We start from the raw sequence: 24,409 nt of genomic DNA, 5'->3' as shown, positions 1-24,409 counted from the left end.
TTCTACACAAGCAGAACAGGAAAGACTAAGCAAGAAGAAACTGAATAATGGTTAAACAAAACAGCTTAATTTGGTAAAGGGCAGTAATTTGTTCTCTCAACTCATGATATGCTTGCTATTTGTGTGTAGTGGATTATTCCTCTCTCCATACTTGAAAAGCTGCATTTATTGTTGTTTTTTTGTTTTGCCCTAGTTTCATTATTATAAATTATTATGCTTGCATCAGCTTCTGACCTAAATCTTAAAAAACTGGATATTTCCAAGCTAGAATTCAGAGCTTACATATTCTCAGTGACAGCCACAATTCCAGGACGCAAGCTCAGATTAATGAAGTGTGTTGAGAAGTACTGGAAAGTGGGTCTTGGCAATTCAGCTAGGTGTCTGAAACCAAAAAAGGGACAACAAGCAAACACAGAAGCCATTTCATATTGAAAAAATGAGATAAATTACCTAATAACAAATTGTACCAAATACTACAATCTTGCATTTGAGGCCAGGAAGGGGACCAAGGAACAACCTGGTATGGAGGGCAAAGAAGGCCTGACTGCAAAGCAGGTTAAACGGGCAGGAAGCAGGAATGCCAGAAACATAATTCCATGTCAGGGAGCAAAGCTTCCCTTTCTGGTAAGTGCCACAGCAATGGTGGAATGCCACTGCTCAGAGGACATCTCTAGTGATCAGAGTTCATAGAATAGCCTAGGTTGGAAGGAACCTTGAAGATCAGCCAGTTCCAGCCTCTCTGCCATGGGCATTGGTGCTACCCATGATAGCCCAGGTTTCTCAGGGTCCCATCCAGCCTGGCCCCCAAATACCACGCCCACAGAATGATTGCTGGTGCCAGTTTATACAGGGCAAGTTGGTTCCCTACACCTCTGAAGTCCCCTCATAGATCCACTTGTGCCATAGGACTGTCTAATGCATTGCTTGTTGGATTTTTTTTATACAAGTATGCACATAACTCACCTCAAGCAGTACAAAGATCCCCCAATAGCCAGATAGAAGAAGCCTCTTCACTCAGAGAGAATGATGTCTACAACAGGAGCCTGTTTTGTTTTCAAAACTATGTGACTCATTTGCGGGGTTAACAAAATTGCAGAAACAAGAAGCCACGTAACAATTTGTCCAGAACTACTGTTTTCAAGTGCTGAAAAAAGTTCATTTCCACACAATCAATTCCAATACCCAACACATTAAAAAAAAAAAAAGACTCATGGCTGGCCACTAACAGCACATTTCCATCATATTTCTCCTGTTCTAAAAAGAACTAGTTAGGAACACCTTCTTGGTGATGCAGTAGAGAAGCACCAATTCACTTTTACTTTTTAACCTCTTAATTAGGATAAGAATAAATTGAAATAAAATGTGGAAAAGTACAAAAGTTTTTCCTTGCCAAGACAATGTACAGTGTGCCACTGAAGCCTCAGCATAACAGGTAAACAGCAGGTCCCATCTATTCACTTCACTGAAAACTACTCAGCATCTCCCACATGAAACATACACCAAAATTCATGGTTTTCCTTTTGCAGACTCTCACTCTGAGATTTGCGCTACAGTCACTACTAAGCTGCTACCTACATTTCAAGTATGCACAAGTTTCTTCAGCTAGAATGTAATTGGTTTGTTTTCAAAAAACATCTAAGAAAATTCATACCGCAAACTATTGGAGAGCGACTTTGGACAATTCATTCACTCCTTCTCTATAAAACCCCACAGGAATCTTCCTCTGGGTAGAAGATAAATAATTTCAGGTGGACCTGCCAAAGCCAACTGTGGCCTTCTGCTGTGGACACAAGCAAGCTGGTAATGCAACCTGCTTTCAGGAGTCATCAAGACTGCATCATTCATTCAGTTCCAACTCACTCATGCCTTTATGAAATTTATGAACATTAAATAAAAGAGCACCTAAAATCCCTGAGCAATGAGGGTAAAGGAAGAGATTCCTGCCACTGAACACAGACAATTAAACAAGAGATTGCTTCAGCTACACAGTTTCCACAGCTCTGTTGTCCAAAAACAAAAGCCAAGAGGCAATATTTTTTTTTGCAATGCAGAAAAGCAGCCAGCACTGTCTGCCAAGAACCCTTCCTTTGGTTTTGTGTTTCTTTTACTCCAACTACCTCCATCTTCTTTGTAGCAGATCTGAATGATACAACTCCTCCCTCTCAATTTTTGCAACATCAATCTATCAGTCTAACTTTCATAAATACTTCTTCTGCCTCTTGAATGTTATTTTTGTACTGTTCTCTTCTGATGCATTTCTTTCAGACTTCCTAACATCTCTTTTCTATTTATTTTCATTATTAGTTGATAATTACATTTCTTTTCCCACTTTTCCTCTCCCAGTTGTTCCACACCTATCCCTCTCACTTCATAACAGAAAAATTTATCAGAAATTTCTCAACATGACTCTTTCCTAGGAGATGAGTGTTTTCATAAGGAGCACCAACTCAAAAAACCAACACACTCCTTAATTTCTAGTCAGAATCAAAAAGAGAAAACATTTATTGACACTAATCTGGAATATGAAAAACCCTCAAGGTCTCAGTTTATGTAGTGCTGAATAGATCAGTTCCCAGTTCAAAAGCTTTGGAAGAAGTTGGCTTATCTCAACACAGAACAGGAAAACATATCGAAGTCTGAAATCAAATTCTGCAAAGTGAGCAAAGCTCTGTCTCACCATACCAACACTTAACTACCATTCAAAGAGAGAATAAAAAGAAGGCCAACAAAACAAGAAATATATCAGAATTCATATTCCTCATAACCAGTATGGCCAGGAAGAATTTCATTCTCACTGATGAGTCATGTGAGATTCCCTGTAATTCCAGTCTTACCTGCTTAGTTCTCTTTGCTCTGTATACTCTATTTGTTGTACGTTGTTTCCTGAGCAAAATGTTATTTTCTAACATGTCTGTACAGATAATATAGAAATAAATATAAACATACATTTATATAAAACAAACTGAAAGCCACAATTCCTATGCTGTCTTCCCAACTCCTGCATTTCCCATCAGAAGCGGATTTTGAACAAATCTGTTGCGCACCTAGAACCAAAGTCATTACTGTGATCACAGCTGTCAGCTCAACCTTATGCAAAATTAAATAACATACAACTAAACCCCTTAATACTAGGTTTAAAAATAGCCAGTACACATTCATTCACACAACCAAAAATGGTGTTAGACCAATAAACTCAGGCACATCCTAATGTCCTTCAACAAGCAAGGAATTCTGGCTTAATCTTGATTCGAGATCAATAGTAATGCTCATTGCAGAAACATGAGTTTGATTTTCTTCTTAATTATTTGAGCAAGGAATAGAAGGATTTTACCTTCAACAGTTTCCTAGAAGATATGCAAAAATAAACTGCTCTATTACAAAAAAACCCTTGATCTTATCCCTGCACATATTGAGAATTTAAATCTTCAGATCTGCAGAGCAGAGGTCACTGTTAAAGCCAGTTTAGATAACCACGATTGTTTTATATGTTCCCTCTCAAGTACAGACTCAACAGCACTAGATGTTTATTTATGACTAAAGTAGTTGTGAAACACATACACAGTGAAACATTTTAATTAACAATTACTCATTGCTACTAAATATTTATTTCCCAGCTATGTATGAGGTAATTTTAAATGGTTTCTTTAGCTTTTCTGTTTTCATTCAGAAGATAATTTCCAATCTGTGTTCAACAACCTGTCCTCCCAGTAATAACTGAAATAATATTTTCAAATGAAAGATTGATAATGGCCTTTAATGAGTGATGGTGCTGAGCTCTGCAGTTGTGCATGATTCACATCACAAACTATGCTCCGGTTGAATTTATGTTATTTCCTTGAGATGCTAGGGACCCATGAAGTAAACTGCTCCTAATGGGCAGTTTCTCTATTTTATTGGCAGCACAGGTAATAAAGCAAAGCAAATGAATTTGCACTGCAGAAGGATTTTGCTCCCTTGCCAACACTCCCCCCTCACTTGGATACAGCTACCTGTATGGAGAGGTACCAAAATAGAAAGAAAATCACTTAAAAAGAGTAATGAATTTAGAGCTTCCACCGTCAAGCTGGCCTGTTGTAACTGATAAAGCAAGAGCCACCTGAGCATGCATCTCAGCCCCACATCTATCCAGACAAAAATATAAACACTCTAAGTACAGTCCCTAATATATTTTCACTGCAAACTGTTCAAGGTACAAGAACTCAATATTTCAAGTCAAAGCATCTTCCCAGTATCCATTTTACCTGAAGAGGTAACAACTGAAATGTGACACTGATATTTCTATAAAGCCCTTTAAGGAAAAAGCTTGTGTATTCTAGGTAGGGTTGCATGCATTCTTCAACTCGTAGCTCACCCAACTCATGATTTTTTTAGGTTTTTTTTTTTTTTTGCCAAGGGTGAGGTTTGGCCATGTTTTGGTTTGTTCTTTTGACCTTCATCTATTCCAATAAAGGGAAGAGTGAAGATTTTCACTACTGCATTAACAAAAATTGGACTTATAGCTGGTTAAGAACTTTTGACATGCAAGAGGTCCTGATTATATGCCCACGCAATTAAATAAAATAGGTAATAATTCATATTTATGGCTAAGCTTTTGAATTAGAAAGCAAAGCTAAATTTAGTAATTTGCCTCATCCTAATATGTATTACTTTTACTTCATGTGCGTCACTCTACTTCAGGTTACAGCTTAGAAACATTCAACATTTAAGTATTAATTATAAATCGACATTATTCCAAAGTCTGTACCCAGAGACCTTTAAGAAGCATGTAAAAAAAAAAAAAGAGTGCCTCATCTAAAGCATTCATGAGAGGAGATTTAAACAAGATATAAACGCAAAGGATTTCTGTATATCAGTTAATTAAGATGCTTTACCTTAGTAAGGAAGAAGACATCACTTATCTTTTAACATATCCTAATTGTTCCAGAACTCAGTTGTCTCTACTACAGGGCAGAAATTAACATCCCCCTGAAAACCTCTTCCTCTTGTTCATGCACCCACTAAACCAGAATTTCAAGGAACCCCTTGGAGTCTCAAATACCATAAACACTGTCTTACCTGGGTAAAAAGGTGCACTGCACAGATCTTGGGGATTAGATTTCCCTTGCTTGGGTAGGTTAAATTTCCCTGGCACTCTGCAGTTTAAAAAGAAGTGGATAAATGCCTAAAAAAAACCAGATGCTTATAGTGAGTTTCCAACAGCTAATGCTGCAGAGTGTAACCGGAGTTGGAAAGCCCCAGTGGCATCCACATGACACTACAGCAAGTTCAGGAGCCCAGTGTACAGAATCCTTAAAAAGCCATCACAAGCTATGCAACATTAAAGTCTTAATGCTTACTTCAGCTCAAAAGCACTCCAACCAAGATGTCTAACTCCACAACCACTGTCAGTGGCATTTACACCTTCAGAGCAAAATCAGATCTCAGGCATAGGACATAGCAATAGAAAAAAATGGCCAGAAGTTGAACCCTCAATGCTTTTAGCAATTCCTACGGAATATGTCTGCATGCTTTGAACTCCTCTGCCCAGAAAATAAAGTGGATGAGAGAAAACTGCTGAGGAAACTTCACTGATAAACCAAAGCACCTCCACCACTTCTGTACTCTAAAGTACATTACAGCAACCCATCCCATCTGACATACACTCAAATCCTTGCAGCCTGGAGAGCCAACTGTATCTCAGGCTGCATCAGAAGAGTGGCCAGCAGAGTGAGGGAGGTGATTGTCCCTCTCTGCTCTGCTCTCATGAGGCCCCACCTGGAGTACTTCAGCCAGGCCTGGGGCCCTCAGCTCAAGAGTGGGTCCACAGGAGGCTGCAAAGATGATCAGAGGGCTGGAGCACCTCCCCTACAAAGAAAGGCAGGGCTGCTCGGCCCAAAGAGAAGGATCTGGGGAGACCTCACTGCACAATTCCGGTACTTAAAGGGGGCTTATAAATGAGATAGAGATTGACTTCATACCACTGTTTCCTTCTAGAACTACGGAAGGATGAACTTGTTATTCCTGATAAATGGCAACGTCCCATTTACACCACAAAACCACACTCTAATCTCTCCCCAGTCATCTCATCCTTAGCCTCAAATCTTTGAACAGCAAGTTAATCTATAAATGAACTGCTTTATGCTAATTGAGGCATTAAGATGAGTCAAGGAGATTGGCAGTCAGTCAGTTTCTCACTGACCCATAAGAACAACAGGAATTTTAATACCCACTTTACTAATTTAGCTGACCCAATCCTCAACAGCACATTTACTAATTACAGCTTTAAATCCTATAAAGGAGTTTATCTTGTATGATAATAGCCTGTTACCAACACCAAGCTGTAGTATTGAACAGCTTTGGAAAAATGCCTCACTACTAGTTTTTTCAGAAAGTATCTGCATTTCTTCCATAAACATTAAAGCATTGTTTGCCTCTCACAGTGTATTAACAAGGCATAATTAACTTTGTATCAGAAGGTCAGCCAAGACCTTCAGAACTGATTACCATTTGTAATGAGATAAGAAAAATAAAATACTCAGGATTTTTTTTTTGTAAAATAGAGACTCCTAGTGCATCTCCAAGCAGGCTCCTGAAGAATGAAAACACTGAAGAATCACAAATTGCTTTCCAGAAAGCTCCAAGTATGTCCAAAGTCAATGAACAGTAAGAAGAAATCAGAACAGAGAGGTCAAGTAAATCAAAGGATAAACAAGAGGTTGCAGAAATCCTTTGTGAACTGTTGCTTCCCAGCAGAATTAGAGGGAGAAGGTACTTTTACTGTCTGCTGTATCTCACATTAGAGAATGTAACTATCTTGGCAGGATCAATACTGAGTTTTTTATTTTCCTGTTATGGACATACGTATTACCAACCTCTCTATTTCTGCGTGCTTGCTTTTCAACCACATTCAGACACACGATGAAAAATCAATCCAGCAGAGCGCTCAGCCAGCAGGCAGGATCAGTGAGGATGCAGCCCACATCTCCTACCTCCTGAAGGAACACCCCTCTACTAGGATGCAGGCTGGTCTGACCTCAAAATGATACTCAGTAAGCCTGTAGCAAAAGCAGCACCCTATTTCCAGTCATGGGTCACAGGTTCTGTATTAACTCACCCTTGCAAACCTTGGGAATTGCACATCTTTGTCTGGACTTGCCTTGGTCTATTTGCATAATAAACGGGATGCAGCTATTCATCTTGTTTCAGTTTTAGCTTAGCTTTGTGAAACTGTGTTGTGTGAGGCCTATTGTTGCAGTAACTATGAGATACTTCTGTGATTAATATAGAGTAATAGTGGTTATTCTGTATAAAATAAAATCTTTATGATCCTCAACTAACAATATCACACAGAGTAGTTCAAGCACAGGATGACAGCAAAGGTCTTGAACAGGAGGGTAGGAGAAGTCCTAGCTACATTCAACTCATGAATATAGTTGATTGTTGCCCCTAGTTTTACCCAGCTTCCAAATTTGCATGCACTTAAAGACCGTTAGTCAAAGAGAACAAAGAATAAGCATCCAATATAAATGTATATACATGGTATATCTTATATATAGGAAATTTAGCTATAATGTGGCATTCCAGAGGTACAAAGAAAATAAGATGCAAGCACACCTTAGAAAACAAAAACAGCCTCAGGTGGACTCCAAACGAGAAAACACCACCATCAACCTCAGTGTCCTCTATGCAAGAAGCTGACTGGCTGTGACTCCTCCCCATTCCTTGGGAGGAAGGCTGCCACTGCAGACCTTCAGACTCAGAAGAGAAACAAATGGGTGAACATAACAGCAAGAACAAAAGGAGTAGGCACTAAGATGCATTTGAACAACAATTTTAACTGTGTTATGGACTAAGATCTTTCCTACAACACTACTCTTTATCTGCAATAATTATTCCTGGACTAATAACTATTTGACTAGATTGTTAAGACTTTAATTAAGGTAACAAACTCCTGGCTTTGCCTTTGCAGATAAGTGTTTCTTTAGCCCACAAACTGCATGAGGTACACTGCAACAATTCATGAGGCCAGAAGGAGAATGCATCTAAAGAACAGTTTCAGATGGGGAAATTACAAGTACCAGCTTAAAGACTGCTTAGATTTCAAGTTATGCAATCAAATAAAACCAGACAACTTGGAAAACATCATATTGTGGAAAATAAATGCTTTCATTTCGAGGCTTCATTTGAATTAGGTATCTAAAATTGGTTGAAATCAAGTATAAGCAGCTATATTTTTATTACTTAAGAATAAGAGCACAAACTTGTAATCACCAAAATTAAACTGGCTTTTAGCACTTATTTATCTCAAAATGATAGAAAATCTGATACCAACTGTGCAGTGAAGACACCAGCTAAAAAAAAAAATGAAAGCTCCTTTACTTACCTAACCATTTCTCTTTGAAGTACTGACTTTGGAGACTCAAGTATCTCTTGATTTTCTTACCCTCCTAACAAGTTCTCAGAGAACCAGTTATTTGCTAACACCTGAAAACTGGATGACTAGAAACATCATCCTTAAACTATTAGACAGGGCTTTTGCATAAATGCCTAGCAAATTGTTCTGTCTTCTGCCTCTGAGTAGGTGTTCCTACTGTTTGAGATGTAATAGTTAGGTGATTAGCATACATATGAGTTTGTGCTGACATGAACATTTATACTACCAAGTACAAAAATGAAATACAAGAATGATAAGCAACATTTTAATATTTACTTTAGGCTATACAAATATCACCAACAGCCACCAGCTGCATAACATATCGCTCAACAGTTTTCAGCTTGGATTTATTTTTTTGTACACTGGTAGAGATAATAAGGTTCCCCTTTCACATGCACTGCATTTTTCTACACATAAGCTTTGTTCAAGAACCTCAGAGATTCTCTGAGGCCTGCAGGCCGTGGGTTGGGCACACCTCCTTTAAGAGAGCACGTGCAGTAGGCCAGCACAGACACAAGAATAGCATGGCTTTCAGCAGCTCCACAGCCATACAGACATGACTCGAAAGCAGCACAATCACTGCAGAGTTCCGTGTGTATGTACTGCAATAAAGAAACTACAAGTCAAAGTAGTCATGGATTTATGGAGACCAGCTTAAGAAAACATTTGGAAAACTTAAAACTGTAATGCTAGGAACTGTATTTGCTAGTAAATGCCTTTTTACATGTATGCACACCTGTGGTAGACTCCTGTGCTCTCTCCCTGAGAATAGCATTCCCCATACAGAGCAGAATCTTGCACCAGGCTTTAGGTTCTGGCTACCAAAAAGTTGGAACCCACTTAATTAAAAGCATAAAGTATTCAGTTGTATTGAAGAAGTTCTTTGAAATTCAGGTGTTTTAAAATACATTTTTCATTTGTAGATAAGACACTGTCCAAGCAAGCTACTGAGTCCAAATAACGTTCAGGGAATCTTATTCCTTATACTTCTAATTCCAGAAAGATATTCTGAAATAAGAGAAAATCTTACGTGTACTGAAGGATGTTTTTGTATTGGTGCTACAGCTGCATAAATCACAAACACTTGAGGTATGGTGACCATAGGTAAAGTAGGACCATTAAATGTGTTTGAATGAACACTTAAAGTGTTCACTTTATTATGATGCTATGAGCTAATTTGACTAGAAACTGAAGAAATAACTCCATTTAAGAACATTATGGTACATCCAATAACTTTGTAAGTGTTCCTTACAGCCAATTTTTTGAGCCTAGAACAATAAGCCTATGCAACAAAGGATCCAAAACGAAGATGAGAAGGTAATTAGCTTTAATTTCTCCAGACACAGATTAACAGTGAAGTTCACCCTTCTGAAAAAACACAGCAAACAGAGGCAAACGCAGCCCCAACACAAAGGACAGACCGTGCAGTGCTGTCTCACAACGCAGGAACTGCCACACAGGCCGAGGAACTGTGGAAGGAGGATTCTTCCCTCCTCCCCCACAGTCATTAAAACCATATTTAGGACAGGTTGAATTATTTTGACTGAGAAAGTGCCATAACAATGTTATATGCTGTATATTACAGAAGCACACAAACTTTTGCTCCAGACAACTGCATTATTTATGTAAAGCACCAGAATACTCTATGCTGCCTCATACTCAGGGAAAGGAGGGCTGTAACATATCCATGCTAATTGAATTGTATTAACCCCTTTTATTTAAACTGCCATCATAAAGGAAGTCCACCTGACTCAGAACCAAAACCATCTTCACTGACTTCAAATGTACATTTCATTTACTAAACTACGTACGATAGATTTGTTAAACATCTGTTAAGCTTCATTGTAATTAACAGTTAATAGAATAATTGCTCAGTGTCACTTGACTCTCTGGAAACCAGTGCACATTCTCCAGAAGCTGAAGTCATTAAGCAGGAGAGGCAAAATGTATTCTTAGTACATGAAAGCTTCTACACTATGCTCTTCGGCAACCAAAGCCAAAGCTCTGGGAGTAGAAATAAGCAAAAAGGGAGAACAATAAAAGAAAAACAAGTGCTAATAGGAAGAGACATCAGGAAGGGCAGTACTGAAGAATGGTTAATAAGCACAGGAAGAGGCAGACTCAAAGAAGAAAGTCTGGCTGCTAGAACTTGGGGAAAAGAACGGAGTTTGAGGACAGCGCCCAGGCATGGTGCTGCCTATCTCCTGATCAGCAACACAGTATCTCACCACTGTGCAATGCAGGAGCTCTCTGCTTGTATGCATTTCAAGAATAAGCAGAAACAATAAAATCTGTACTTTGAAGATAAAAATACAGTTTAACTCCTTGTCTTTGAAGCCTTCAGACTCCACAGTTTTGAATTCTCATTCAAAGCAACACCACACGATTCTTATTTTTTTAATTAGGAAAACTAACAGTCAACAAAAGCAAGCTAGCCAGATATTCTTTGCAACAGCAAATCACATGGGGACACTGATGATTGAGGACGCAGCTAACTTCATCACAGCCAAAAGCTCCCAGCTCCCCTGCTTCTACAAATCTGCAAGTTACTTCATTCCCTTATCTATAAGGAAAGCCAACCTGAGCTCAAGGCCCTGCCCTGGGACATCAATCCCAGAAGAATGCTAACAAGATCAGCTGGCAATGAAATACCATTTATTTGCCTAGCTCTAGCTTTTTCTTTTAGGTTAGCAGCCTCCCCCCCAAAAAATCAAATCAATAAGATTCTCTTTGTATTGCTTCCTGTAGAAACCCCAAGACACGAGGCTGAAGTTCCCCACCAGTAGCACAAATGCTTCCAGTTTCACTTTTTGAGCTGTGGTTTTGATTAAGTGCTTATTTTCAGCTAATACTAACTTTAAGTCATTTTCTTTCTTCTACTACAGCTTATACCTTCATTATTGCTGTTCTATTCTCCCTCTCCACTGTAATAGTCCTTGGTAATTACGAGTGTGGAGACAACCTAAGCAAAAAAGTTTGGAAAGTAGCAATGCCTGTTGCATTTGTGCAACTAAAAGAAAATGAACACTTGTACAGGTTTGTCTTTTTAAGGGCCCTATCAAATCAGCACAAAACTAAGTCCTTTATTGAGTCAGCTCACTTTCTGACATTCTGTCAGAGACCTGAAGTGCTGTACAACCACCCTCCCATACCTCACAGAGAGATTAGTAAAGTAACTGTTTTTATGAGTAAGCACGTAGCTAAACCCAATAAATAGTATAATTGGGTATCTCCAAAACATGTTGATAACATAGCTGAAGCAGACATTGCTCCTCTCCAAACAGAGGATGGGCAGAATCAACTGCCAAACTCAGATTAAAGATAAAACCTACATAAGGATGTTACAAGATGGAAGAGCAGCAAGGCGAGGGATAGTCTGCTTGGATGTAATAGCAGTAGCTGCAAAAATAGGAAAGAATCTGCTTACCTTAGGAAGGCCCACACAATCCTTGGGTAGGCAAAGATCTCCAGGCAAGACATTCTTGCTTCCACAGCCAATCCTTAAATGAGGTCTGGAATGGGGTGGATCCCCTTCTGGTCCCTCAGGTGCATTGTATGCATCCAAGCACCCCTGGGTTGGCCTTGCCTTCCCACCAGCTGCTCAATCACTGGCTCAAGTCATGACCTAGCATTTCCCATGCATAGGACTTAAAGAATAGCTTCTGAGCTAGAGAGCAAACAAATCTAGAAGCAATATTCTCAAGTACAGTACCAGAACTTGCAATGTCAGAAAGAGCACCAATTAACGAAAGCAATTTAACCAATACTTGCACAGAAATGAACAACTAAGAGCATATTTTTAGCTATTATATTTGCAATCACATGCCTTAGCTTAGCTTCCTAAAAAACAGAGGACTTGCAACGCAGTGCTTTCATACCCAGCAAAAGACTATGGTCATGCATGATGTTTTTATTATTGCTCTATCTTCACCTTAATACAGCCTAGTTAAAAAGACAGTTTATGTAATGTATCATTTGGATAGAAAAATCTGAGAAGAAAAAGCTTTTCTGGGAATAAAAAGGTTTGTTGTGCTGTGTATATTAGAAGCAATAGAAGAGACATTGAACCTATCTTATCCAAATGAAGAAGCATTTTATTAGGCATTTAACTTAAAATCAGGCATCCTTCCTTTAGAAAGTAGATACTCTATAAGGAAGGAAACTGGATTTAACATCAAGGATCTCTCTTTTAACGAAATAAAGAAGAAGTGAATACAATTAGCCTTTTGCAAAATGACAGTATTTAGCAAAGCCTGAAGTCTTCCTTGCTGCAAAATCACGTTCCTAAAAGGCTATAGAAGTGAATCATTGCATAATATCTGCTATTCAGTCTCAGCTGAAATCTGAAAAGGTATTAAGCAACTGGTTTCACACACCAGGCAAGCTGTCCTAAAGCTCAGTACTTTACTTTGATCTGAGGACATGGATTCAAGAAACATTACCACCTACTGCAAACATCTACTGTTGTGGTCCTACAGCCATTAAAATGGCATACAGAGGCATGCACACTACTGTTAGAATCATCTCATCTTAGCAGAACTATAAACCTAGAAGAGATCATTATTTTAAATGAATGACAGTATTTGAGAAAATCACCATATACTAATATTTTTTCTTATTATTCAAGTAATTCTTGGAGAGTTAAGAGTCTGTTAAAGCACTTCACAGGTAGAAGTGTGTAGACTCCCCTCTGCCAATCTAATACATTGGAAGAATAAATAAAATTGTAATCAGCAGTTTTCCTTGAGTCTACCATACTGCAGCCAATAAAGCAGACATTAAGGCACAGCAGAGGCAGGTTACTCCCTGCAGGACAGGGAGCCAAGCAGTGTGACATGGCCAGCAGGACAAGGGCTGTGCCAACCACAGCCCAGGCCAATACTACCCAAGCAAAGGAGTAGGGCAGGCCAGATACAGCAGCTAGGATCAGCCAAGAGCCCAGATCATCAAGCAAATCCACTGTGACAACATAGGCCAAGCCAACAAATCAGTCCGCACATCAGGATCAAGCCTGGTGACAACACTCAGGTTCAGGAACAGCCCAGTGACAGCCATACAGGCCCACCATGACAGAGGCAGCAGAAGGGCAGCAAATCAGCCCGCAGGTCGGGGCCCAGACTCAGTGAGATCCGCAGCACATCAAGGCCTAGCCATTGCCACACCAGAGGCCAGCCCAGCCAACAGCACTGACAGAGCAGGGGCTAAAGGCTGAGCTTAAATGGGGCTCAACCCCACGGTGTGGTTGGAGGCTCCAGCAAAGGTTGATCAAGGCAATTAAGACTTATCAGTGTCCTCAGGGCCTTGACAGCAACTGAATCAGACCAGTTGTTCTAAGACCTGCACTTTCCTCTTTACTGGTTTACTTGTTTCTCTTTAAAGACCGCCTGACTGCCTAAAATAAGGCAAAGACAGGAATTTCATCTTGCCTTTGATATTGTAGCTATGGCATACTATGGTGTGTCAGCTTGTTCTGACTCATCTGCATTGAAGTTTGTCCTGGATACGGTTTGCTTGCTCCATTTTGCACTTTATTTGTCTATAATCTACTCATCTTCATCTATCAAAATCTGTTAACCTTTTGTGATCCTCCACTTCCAGTTTCTGATACATGATTTTTTCACTGCTGTTGTTGCTTACAGTTGTACTCAACTACTTTCTGCCCTACATACTGACTACCATGATCTGTCTTTCTCTTTTCACCCCATAATCTCTAATACTATACCCAATGAATAGGAAGATTATCTCTTAATACACAGGTGAAATATACTTCTTAAAACCAGCATTTTCCAGGGACACCCCTAATAATACCCTTAAAAGGAACCTGCACCACCATTTCTTCGTTCTGAATACCAATTCAGATGCTAACTCATGCAGTAGGTGGATTTTTTTTTCACACTATTTAAAATAACCAATTGTTAACACAAGTTAGTTTCTCCCACTTAAAAGTCTGAGATACATTATACCATATTTCAAGAAATTAAAGACATTGCTAAATAGTAACTCAGTGACTTCACATTTTCTCTTTTCTTAAACTTACTGCTCAAGCAGTTTTGAAAGCCCTAATGCTATTTCAGTCTATATAATTCAACAGACATAATTTGGCAACTACCCCATATAATAGCATCCTAATTTGAATGAGTTGAAATGAATACCTGAAGCCGACTCCAGAGCTCTCCTAAGAACAGCATTTTCCTAACATTCCTAACATCTTCTTTATAAATGTATACATACTAGCCCTTGCATTTTCTTTCTCTTCTAAGTGATCAAATTCTAAATACTGGATGCAGAAAGCACTAACATTGAACTGAATTGTACTGCTCAGTGGTAATTATCAGTTTCACAGCTTTAAGTGACACCCTTACCATACCGCAGTATCTCACTATGCTCAGTAATGAAGAACATAAATTCTGATCAATGAACAGTATTTCCTTCAGTTTCCTACCAGAACTCATGTAGCTAGGCAGTGCAGTTTTAAGTTAAAATATAACATTTTTGTCTACACTTATCACACTGCATAACACTATACTAATCACAGGGACAAAAATGGTCACTTAAAGGACCTGGATCATTACTGAATGTTGCATTCAAAGTTTCCTGCCTCCTTACTTGACATATCCCCAGAAGTTTTACACTTACAATCTACATTGAGAAAACTTTCTCGTTACTACTAACAGAAACATAGAAAGTACACAGGAGTTACTAAGCATAACATACTCTACAAGACATGATTCCACTTTGCTAATGAAGTCTACACAAGCCAAGATAGACTGGCATCTCCATACCCTTCAAATTCTAAGATGAATGGTTCAGCAAATGGAAAGCATGCAGAGTACAATATTTGAACAATGGGACACCAATGTGGGATAGCCAGGAAGAAAACACTTCTGGATCCATTTGGGTTCACAGTATAAGGTGCTTAATTAATTATTCTAGAATGATACATAGACTTTTCTCCATCAGGCAAGGCCCAGTCTTCAGATGCCAGAAATTTATTAGCTACTAAATTGCACAAGTTAAAAGTAAATAAGGCAAACAGGGAAAAGTAGGGGCAGATTTTGTCTGGCTGAGGATCAGGAGAACTATTCCAACTCCTTCCTCCCCTCCAGTGACAGCAAGTTATTAGATCAGCTCAGCTATTCATGCATTTCCGAACAGCTGTAATAACATAAGCCAGCATTACACAGCCCATACTATCAGTCTGCCATCACATGGGTGCTGGCACCACACTGACCCAACAATGTACTTTTTGGAGAAAAAAAGTACAATCTACATCCTGTTAGTCAGCTCTCCGACCTAGCTCTACATGGATTATACAGGTGTCCCACAAAGAGAATGTGAGACTGCCTCATATGGAAAGAAGGGGAAAGGTAGGACTGCAAGAGTGCTGATTTGAATTAGTTTAAGCTGTTGTGTAATGACATGTACAGCTACTTATTTAATAGCTTAAAGTGATTAGAAAATAAAGACTTGAATGAGTCAGATTCTGTCAGACTACATGCATATGCAAAAATTGCACAGACGATCTCAGTACGCTCTTACACTATGCTTAGGCTTGATGTTTCATGTTACCTAACTTACAGCATTAAGGGCAAGTTACGCTGTGCTTTCTACATGATACACAAATCTTTCAGTTCAGACCTTTTAAAGAAAAGTGTGTCATCCAGTTCTATTTTCCCAGCCAAAACTCCCAAGTTTTAAATGGCTATTAGATATTATTGACAGAGGAAGTAAGTTAACAGTGGAAAGATTTGATGACCCAAAGGAAACAGCTACAGCAATACATCAAAGATATGAAAACCTGAGAAAGCAAGGAGAGGAACAGGAGAACAAGTTCTTCAGCATCAAGCACACAGATTAGAGCGGGTTTCCCCAAGGAAGGCAGCCATAAAAACCCAAGACAGAAAGACACCATAATTTTCAATTTCTCATGGTGACCACTGGATTTTGAGGAATATTGCCAAGCCCTCTCCATTACAAAACTGCCACATCCAGTGATTATTTCTCACATTTACTCCGTAAGCATAGTACACCTATCCTCCAATTGAAGGTGGCAAAAAATGGCAATCTTCAGAATTTAAAAGATTTTTACCAATTATACACTGATACAAATGAAAGAGTTATCATTCTTTTGCATGTAAGCACTTGAAAAGCGTATGTCTTTATCACAGCTTACTGGTACTTGGAAAATGAAGGCAAACAGGCCCCCATTTGCTTCTATCACAACACTAACAGATGTTGGGGAAGACAAAACAAATGAACAAGACGTATATGGAAAGGCTTGGAAGAAGGTCCCTAGAAGAATGACAAATCTGTAGAGACAAGTACACTTTGGAGCATGCCAACATCCACTGCTGGTGTAACAGCTCTCAGGTCATTTCTTCCATTTGTGAAGACATAAACAAAGTGATATATTCTTTGTGTATTTATATAGATGACTGAAACAACTTTCCATTTTATATACCTGGAATGCCCGAACAGAACTCAAAGGAATCAGACTTATAGAGAGATAATATAACTAATATAACTTTTTTTTTTTAAGTTGATGTAATAGCATTATGAGGCACTCATATGTTTTCACTCCTGGCATTCAAAACAAACACGGGTTTTTACTGGGGTAGATCAGAAAAGATATTTTTGTTTGTCTCTAATAAGTACAAATGAATGAAAGTCTGACAGCAGCATGTTTTAATGCAGGAACCCAGTAGAAAGGCTTGTTCAGGAGAATGTGGCCAATTAATTTGATTTTAGATGTCACAGTGATGTTACTGTCTTCATAAGAACATGCTAGCCTTTAGGGACCACATAAATTTTGTGTGACATTAGATAAGCTTACACTTACATTTAGATGTAAACTAGGAAGAATAGTTACAAGTTGTATTAAATTTTGCTGAATTTGTTTCCTTCTTTGTATGTACTTGAGCTGTGACTTTTCAAATCTGGGAGTTCCAGTATGAAGGAATTTTGGGGAGTATTTTCCCTGCAGATAAAAGTGATTGACAAATACCTTGTATCATGCTTAATCAGTGAGCTAGTTTTTGACTGGAAATGATGTTGAAAGCAATTAAATTATGGAAAGCAATTAATAAACAAAGAAAAAACAAAACTAAAAAGGCATAATTAATGCTACCCAGCACAATTTCAAGGAAAGTTACTTCACATAATCACTAACTTTCTCAGGCAGCAAGTTTCCCAAAGTTTTGACATAAGCATCTGCAGCCTACAAATTTACGTATGGCATTTAATTTCTAAATAAATAAATAAGAAATTTACTGTCTGGCTAATCAATATAGGTTTTTTTCAACCTAGATCTCCCTTAGATCTATTCTAGATCTATTATTGCCATTCCAGATTCATGTTAAGATTTAAACAAAAAATTTGGGTTGGTACTTACTGTCTTGCCACCACCTCATCTTATTTCCTTTCATTTCTTTTCTCTGAGCTTACTATGACACTCGCTGCTTGATAGAACCTAACAGCACTGATTCAAAGTAGGATGCTTGATAGGCAAAAGCGTTATGTAAAGATCTGTATTGGGCTTCTGTCTGAACCCATCTCCACTTTCCTACTTACCATTTAAAGTTTATGTTTTTCTTCCTCCTCCTCTCCCCAAGAAGTAAGGAAAGAAAATTAAAGGCATCGTCTTATCAAAGATTCACACTGCACTGAAATGGACTTGGCTGTTAGTGCAATTTGTTACAGTTAAGGAAAACAGCTGGATATTTTCTTTCTACTAATACGTCAAATGCCTCCTAATTTTAGAACAAGATTACATTACTAAGTCTTCATATTTTTCTGCCAGCTTTTTATCTACAGAATAGATTTTTACAGTTTGGGTAGATTCACAATCTGTAAGGATCATCATTTCACTGCCATACAGATTCTGGCAGCCATATAGATTCTTCCTACAGGCACTACATGTAAAGGTTCATTTGAGCTATTCTGTTTCTTTCAGGATGCTGAATGCTGTCTTCAGTACTAAGACAGAGTACTTAGTGATACCTTCAATTGCTGAGCAATTCTGCTTGTTCGTTCTTGACTGTTATTTCCTGCCCAAAATATTGTTTCAGAACTAGCAATCCCTCTACGAGAGATTACATTTCGTTTACTTGCTGCAGAGTGGCTCTGCTTTCAAGCTGTTTCTTGGTATATTTAGAGGAAGACTCCAGTTACTCCCTGCTCCCAGCCCTTGGAGATAGATCTTGTATCCAGCCCATGCAGCAATTGCACCATCTGATGGAGCCAGGTGTGGAATCCCAATTTTTCTCAGAAACACATCAAAATTTACCTCCAGTAATTAGCCTAACCATGGCTTCAGAAAAATTTTATGCTGAACTCAGTTTAAAAATAAAATCAAATGTACAAAATAGAATGTAGTGGATTTGGCTTATATTGTTGATGCCCTGCTTGTCATTAGAGTTGGTAAGCAGTTAACATGATTTTGAAACTCAGCTCATATTCTGCCACATGAAAAGGTACAGTATGGAATCTGTAAGTGAGAGGAGAAGACAATGAGACATTCCAAGACTGTTTAATGCCACTTCTTCCATCTCTCCTCCAGAATATGGGGCATCATGCTAAAATATTACAAACCACAGAAACACAAAGTAAATAGGGCTACGGTAGCTCCAGAGGACAAGAGCTCCAACTACTCCTATCTCTTCTTCAGAGCTTCTCTGGGCAAATTCAGAACCTAATGGTCTTACTAGGCTCTAAAAATCATATGGAGCAGAGCTTCTGGTTTCCCGTCCTTTGAGAGGAATCTAATTTATGCATGCAGGAACTGTATTAAGAACTGAACCAACAGAAACTAAATGGAAGTAATCAGGGGACTCCCTTCCAAACTGCACTGCTGCTCTGACCTTAATTGCCAATGCAGACAGGAGCCAAAGCCTGAATAAAGAAGTTGGTACACTGAGGAGACACGAGTGCTTACACCTCCCTCCATAGGATGGAGCATGGGAAATGACCATACAGCAGAGTAAGGTGAGGAGCTCACTCAATTGTTACTAACTTGTCCTTATAAAGCTTCTGTTTCATTATTTAAAATATTTAAAGCAACCACTCAAATAATGTATTCCCTGTAATCAGTGATTACACAAGCTTATCATGCATTAGGTCAAACACAAATGCAATCCAGTATATACCATTCCTAGTACGCACACCTGTATATTTAAAAACAAACAGGTTCTGAAAGAAGCAACTTGAATATTTCTCCCTGTACTATTTCAGTTTGTAAATCAAATCAGTAACTAAAAGGCAGTTGTTCAGTCCAGCAGGAAAAAAAAACAACCTATGCATTGCAAAACAAATTTTTGCAAGACAAACTTTATTTTGCAAGGTTAGTAATAATACAGAGAACTGGCAGGTGTTCAAAGAATAGCCTGTTTCTTCAAGACTTTAATTCCCTTGTCAGTCTATCGTATATCAGACTTGACCAGAGCCAGACACGTTCGCTTCTGCTTAACAAGCTGTTACTCTTCTGCTGCTTATAAATGCTTTTTAAAGTCATCTTCTTCTTAGGTAGACTTAAAACACCTGTCTGGTCTCTTGCAGTGATCATTCTGTTTACTAAGAAAGCCAGCCTCCCTGCTTCCCTTAGAGAAAAGCTGTAAATCACATTAGGAATTATGATATTGAATTGGTTTAAGTTTCACTGAGAGGATTTTTTTGCTCTTTATTTCCAGCAATGTTAGCCACGTAGCAATATAGCATCTGAGCAAGTTTTCATAAACAGATTTGCTTCTAACAAGAGTCATACACTGAGAAAAAATCAAGCAGACCTGGATTACACTGATGCATAGAAACATTTTTGCACGTGAGCCAGACAAGGCTGAAGACCATGTGGAACTCTGCTGATGTTAACGGTTTGCTATAGAATCTAGTAAATTGCAGCCACTGAAAGAAAAAAAACAAGCCCATTTAAGTGGCTGATTTATTTTACAGTGTCTAAATTTGAACACTTGAAGATGAAGAAAGGGATTACAGGAATAGAAAGGAAATGTGGGATAGAAACTGGATATATTTTAATCTAAAATCCAGACGGCCTGATAATTTTTTCTTATATTATCTGAGAGATGTCAGGCCATCCCAAATATATGCAGTTCTCTACTCATTTGCTCATCCATCCCACCAATAACACGTTTGTCCAAATTTGTCTAAGAATTTCTAGGCCTCAATTATATCTAATAGAGCAGAAGCAATGTCTTTCTGTGCTGTTATTTTTATTTTGTGGTTATTTCTCACAGAGGAATAGCCAAGATGAAATCACATAGGTTTCTCAGTATGTAAAAGTTTTGCTTAACAGTCACTAAGAAAAAACACTTGACATTTTATGCTCTGAAGACATTCTCTGGGAAATGAGAATTGCAATTTAAGTCTGTAGTCTGAGCAATGATGTAGCAACTAGAGAAACTAGAAACCTAATAAATCATTTTGATTCATGAAAATCCTTTATGAGGATTTTCCTTTCAGAGAAAAATTAAAATAAACCCCAAGCTCCTCTGTATTTCTAACTGTGAGTTTGTCACTAAACCCAGTGAGACAGAAGACTGCAACTTCGAAAATGTCTTCCATGATTCCTTTGTCCTTGTAGCTTTCACCAAAGGATAAAGCAATGAAAAAACTCCAAATGCAAAATGATACATTTTCCAGTGTCTAAACAGCCTTTACCCCAAGCTGTATTCATTGATACTACTGGGAGCAGACTGCAGTTGAGAATCTCCTATCATCGTCATTTCAATAAAGCCTCACAAGCTGCTTGAGAGCTAACAAATTGCTGTGCAGTTACAGCAGAGGAAAAATAGGTCCTCAGACTTACATAGGCTCTGCATTGCGATTCTAATGTTAATTAATAGGTATGTATGTATGTGTACAGAAAGGTTTGTTGTATTACTGTTGCTATTAAAAATGAATGGCATCATTTTAGGAAGTGAAACATATGTTTCCAAACAGCAACTCTTAAATCTTGGCCTTCAAAAGGCAGAAGCAACTGACAGTGCACTCTTCTGCACCTTAACCCCATCTCTTCTCCTCCCTGAAAAGGAAAAAAAAAAGAAAAGAAAAAAAAACGAACAAAAACAAACAAAAAACCCCACAACGTGACATCGAAGCTTGGCATGCAAGAATCTCTTCCCTCAAGCCTCCAGATGCACTCTTGCTAACACAGCATGTGGTAACCAACTCTTCTTTGCCACAGGGGAGCACTACTGACTCAGGGTGCCCACCACGACCCCCAGCCCCTTCACTGCACAGCTGCTCCCTGGGCACTATTTGTTGCATCCCCGCTGCAGGGCTTTAAACCTGCCCTTCTCGTAGCTCCTGAGGTTCCTGTCAGCCCTCTTCTCCAACCTGCACACTCCCCCTGCACAGATCCCTCCTTGCTGCATTGCTTTGTGCCCACGGGAGGCTGGATGTGTTGAGGGAACAAAGCAGCATGCCTCTCTCTTCCTCCCTCTGCCAGAACCCTAAATCTGCCAGACCCCGCTGATAAATCACCCTTCATCCCCTGCAGCTCCTCTGCCCGCTGTTTGCTTTGAATTTTACCACACAAAGCTTGGCGACCACAGTGAGAAGCCTCGAGGCAGCCTTGCTGCAATGAATCGTGGAAGAGATCTTCATGACTGACGTGGTGCAAAGCGAGAGCAGGAGGCGAGTGGCTGACAGCGGCCTGCACGGCCGCCCTCGGTGTGTGCTGCACACGGGCTGTGAGCGCAGAAAGCATATGTGAGCTGAATACCCCTGCTGGGATGGAAACCTGTGCCTAGGCCTCACAGGCCCAACAGGTCACCTCAGCGTGTCTGCAAACTGCCGGGGGCTTTCAGCAAGCTGTGGGCACCTGTAACAGCAGAGCCCCTCACACCTTTGGGCAGCTGTGCAAACAAGGGGACCCTGTGCTCACAGGAGAGAGCAGTGCTTGCAGCCCCCCAGCCACGACTAGGGGCTGAGCAATTTGTGATTATTAATAATTTAGAAGTGCATAGAATTTAGGTCTCTGTGCTAAATGGCTGATATTGACCTTGCACACGGAGCTCACTGCTGGTTGGCAGTTTAACGCATGGCCTCAGCCCTGGTGTGATTTGAAGCAGAGAAGGTGAGCAGTTTTCCTTTGCACAACTGCCCTTTGTTCTTGTCCATGTGCAGTATGTGCCAATTAAAAATAACTGCCTGAAGGGCATTGTCTTTCCCTTATGCTACACATATTTGAAAATGTAAATTAAAATATTAAGTGTGGTAATGCTTTCTCACTGCAGCAGATTCCTGTTCACAAAGAGTGAGACCAAGTCATTCAGATTTCTGTTTTAATGTACGGTTTCATCTGAATGCAGGGAACTGCAATGTTCTGAACCAGCTCTTTCCACAGAAGTTTCACTTCTGAATGCATGTATAGTTTGTAATGAGGCTTCTACACTTCGCTGTAGAAAGATGAATCTCTGTGCCTTGGAAGCCATCCCATCTTCTTATGACTTTGGACTTTTCCTCACGGTGATAAACATACAAAACATTACTTGAAAGCCAAACCTTGAAAGCTAACACTACTGCCATGTAAAAGAACAGAAGATAAATCAAAACTGACATGAAATGACTGAATCCAAGAGTGAGGCTGAAGCAATGAGAAGACTGGGCAACCTTAATTTTTCAGGTAAGTGGAGGGGAGGGGAGTGCCCACGTACAAACCTCTGCTCACAGAATGCAATGAGCTGCACAGCGCAAGCACTAGGCCTGCATTCGCTATAGGGGCTTGCTTATGGGGTAGAATTTGCCAGTTTGCTGCTTTAGTATAGAGATGCCCAACCTGAACTGAAAACAAGCATGCAACAATTCCACATATTTATGTCCCTGGAGAAGAAAAACACATTATATTAGAAAGAAAACAGAGGAATTATAGGCAAAAAAATGTATTCTGACTTGTCACACACAGTGAGAAAAATATCACCTTTGGTATCCATTTCAGCATTTCAGTAACTCTCATTTCTAGTAGGACAATTAGTGAAGAAGGAAATCATTCCAAGTGCAGGCTCCCTTCTCCCAAAGGACATGATGGGAGTGGAGATCGTGACACTGGGCAGAACTCAGTGCTATCTGGGAGGGCAGAAACCAGCCCATGTTGTCTGCCTCTTGTGCTTCTTGCAAAAAACGATGTATGTATAGCATGTGATGGAAAATCTGAAAACTAGAAGGAGAATGTCTTTCAATTCTTTTTCATTATTGCTAAGATATTATCTCACACACTGCTCACTGCACGTCAAGGGGATGCGCTGCAAGTGGCACACATCAGAAGGGAGCAATGGGAATGTAGAGGACTGCCCAGAAAACGCCATCTTCAAGATCTACCAAAGATGGTAGAAAAGACTGAATAAAACATTAATCTTCAGATACACAGGAGGCCTTGGTGCAAAGGAAGGAAACAATGTAATGGTCCTGGAGGGCAAGGATGAGAAGTAACAGGCTTTACATCACCTGTTATTAGTCAAGGGTAAACATGTTAAGGCTGAAATATGTATTGGGGCAGTTGTGGTATTTCAGCTGGTGTGAAGCATGTCAGCAAATGCGTGCTGGGTTTGGTACAGGTGTGATTTATCACGCTGTGGGCTGCCAAAGGAGCAAGTGGCCTCAGGAACAGTGCTTGTCATTGTCCCAACCTCTCAGTCATTGTGCGTTGAATCACAGGGAAAACAGAACTCTGTATAATTGGACCACAGAGGAGCTTCAGAAGATGAGTTTAGCTTTGAAAGGAAGATGATGGATAAACCTTGTTATTTTCAACTAGCTGAAGTTTAATGGAAACCATGGTGCTTTTCATTAAGCGCCAATACAGCCCAAACTTTCCATCAATCCTGTATTTATCTTTACTATGAACAAAGGTTGGCCAGCACCACTAGCGACTGTTTTATGCTGAGCTGAACGTGATTGAGAAGTTTGAAAAAGCAACGTTGGCACTGTTAGTGCTAGCTCTTTGCATTTGTTAGCTGCTCCTCGGTGGTTTGTCCACTGCTATTT

General features: G+C 39.5%; 1 long non-coding RNA gene across 1 annotated transcript; it reads right to left on the bottom strand.

Annotated features, from left to right (window-relative positions):
- LOC110405938 lies at positions 297-11,927 on the bottom strand. The gene is made up of 3 exons (XR_002443181.1): positions 11,841-11,927; positions 5,056-5,132; positions 297-381 (listed from the first exon to the last, which is right to left on the bottom strand). It is a non-coding gene; the product is annotated as an uncharacterized LOC110405938 (long non-coding RNA).

This window comes from Numida meleagris, chromosome 13 (genome assembly GCF_002078875.1).
Source record: "Numida meleagris isolate 19003 breed g44 Domestic line chromosome 13, NumMel1.0, whole genome shotgun sequence".
NCBI classification, from domain to species: domain Eukaryota; kingdom Metazoa; phylum Chordata; class Aves; order Galliformes; family Numididae; genus Numida; species Numida meleagris.
The sequence above is the reverse complement of the archived record's forward strand: the minus strand, read 5'-3'. Positions and strand labels throughout refer to the sequence as shown.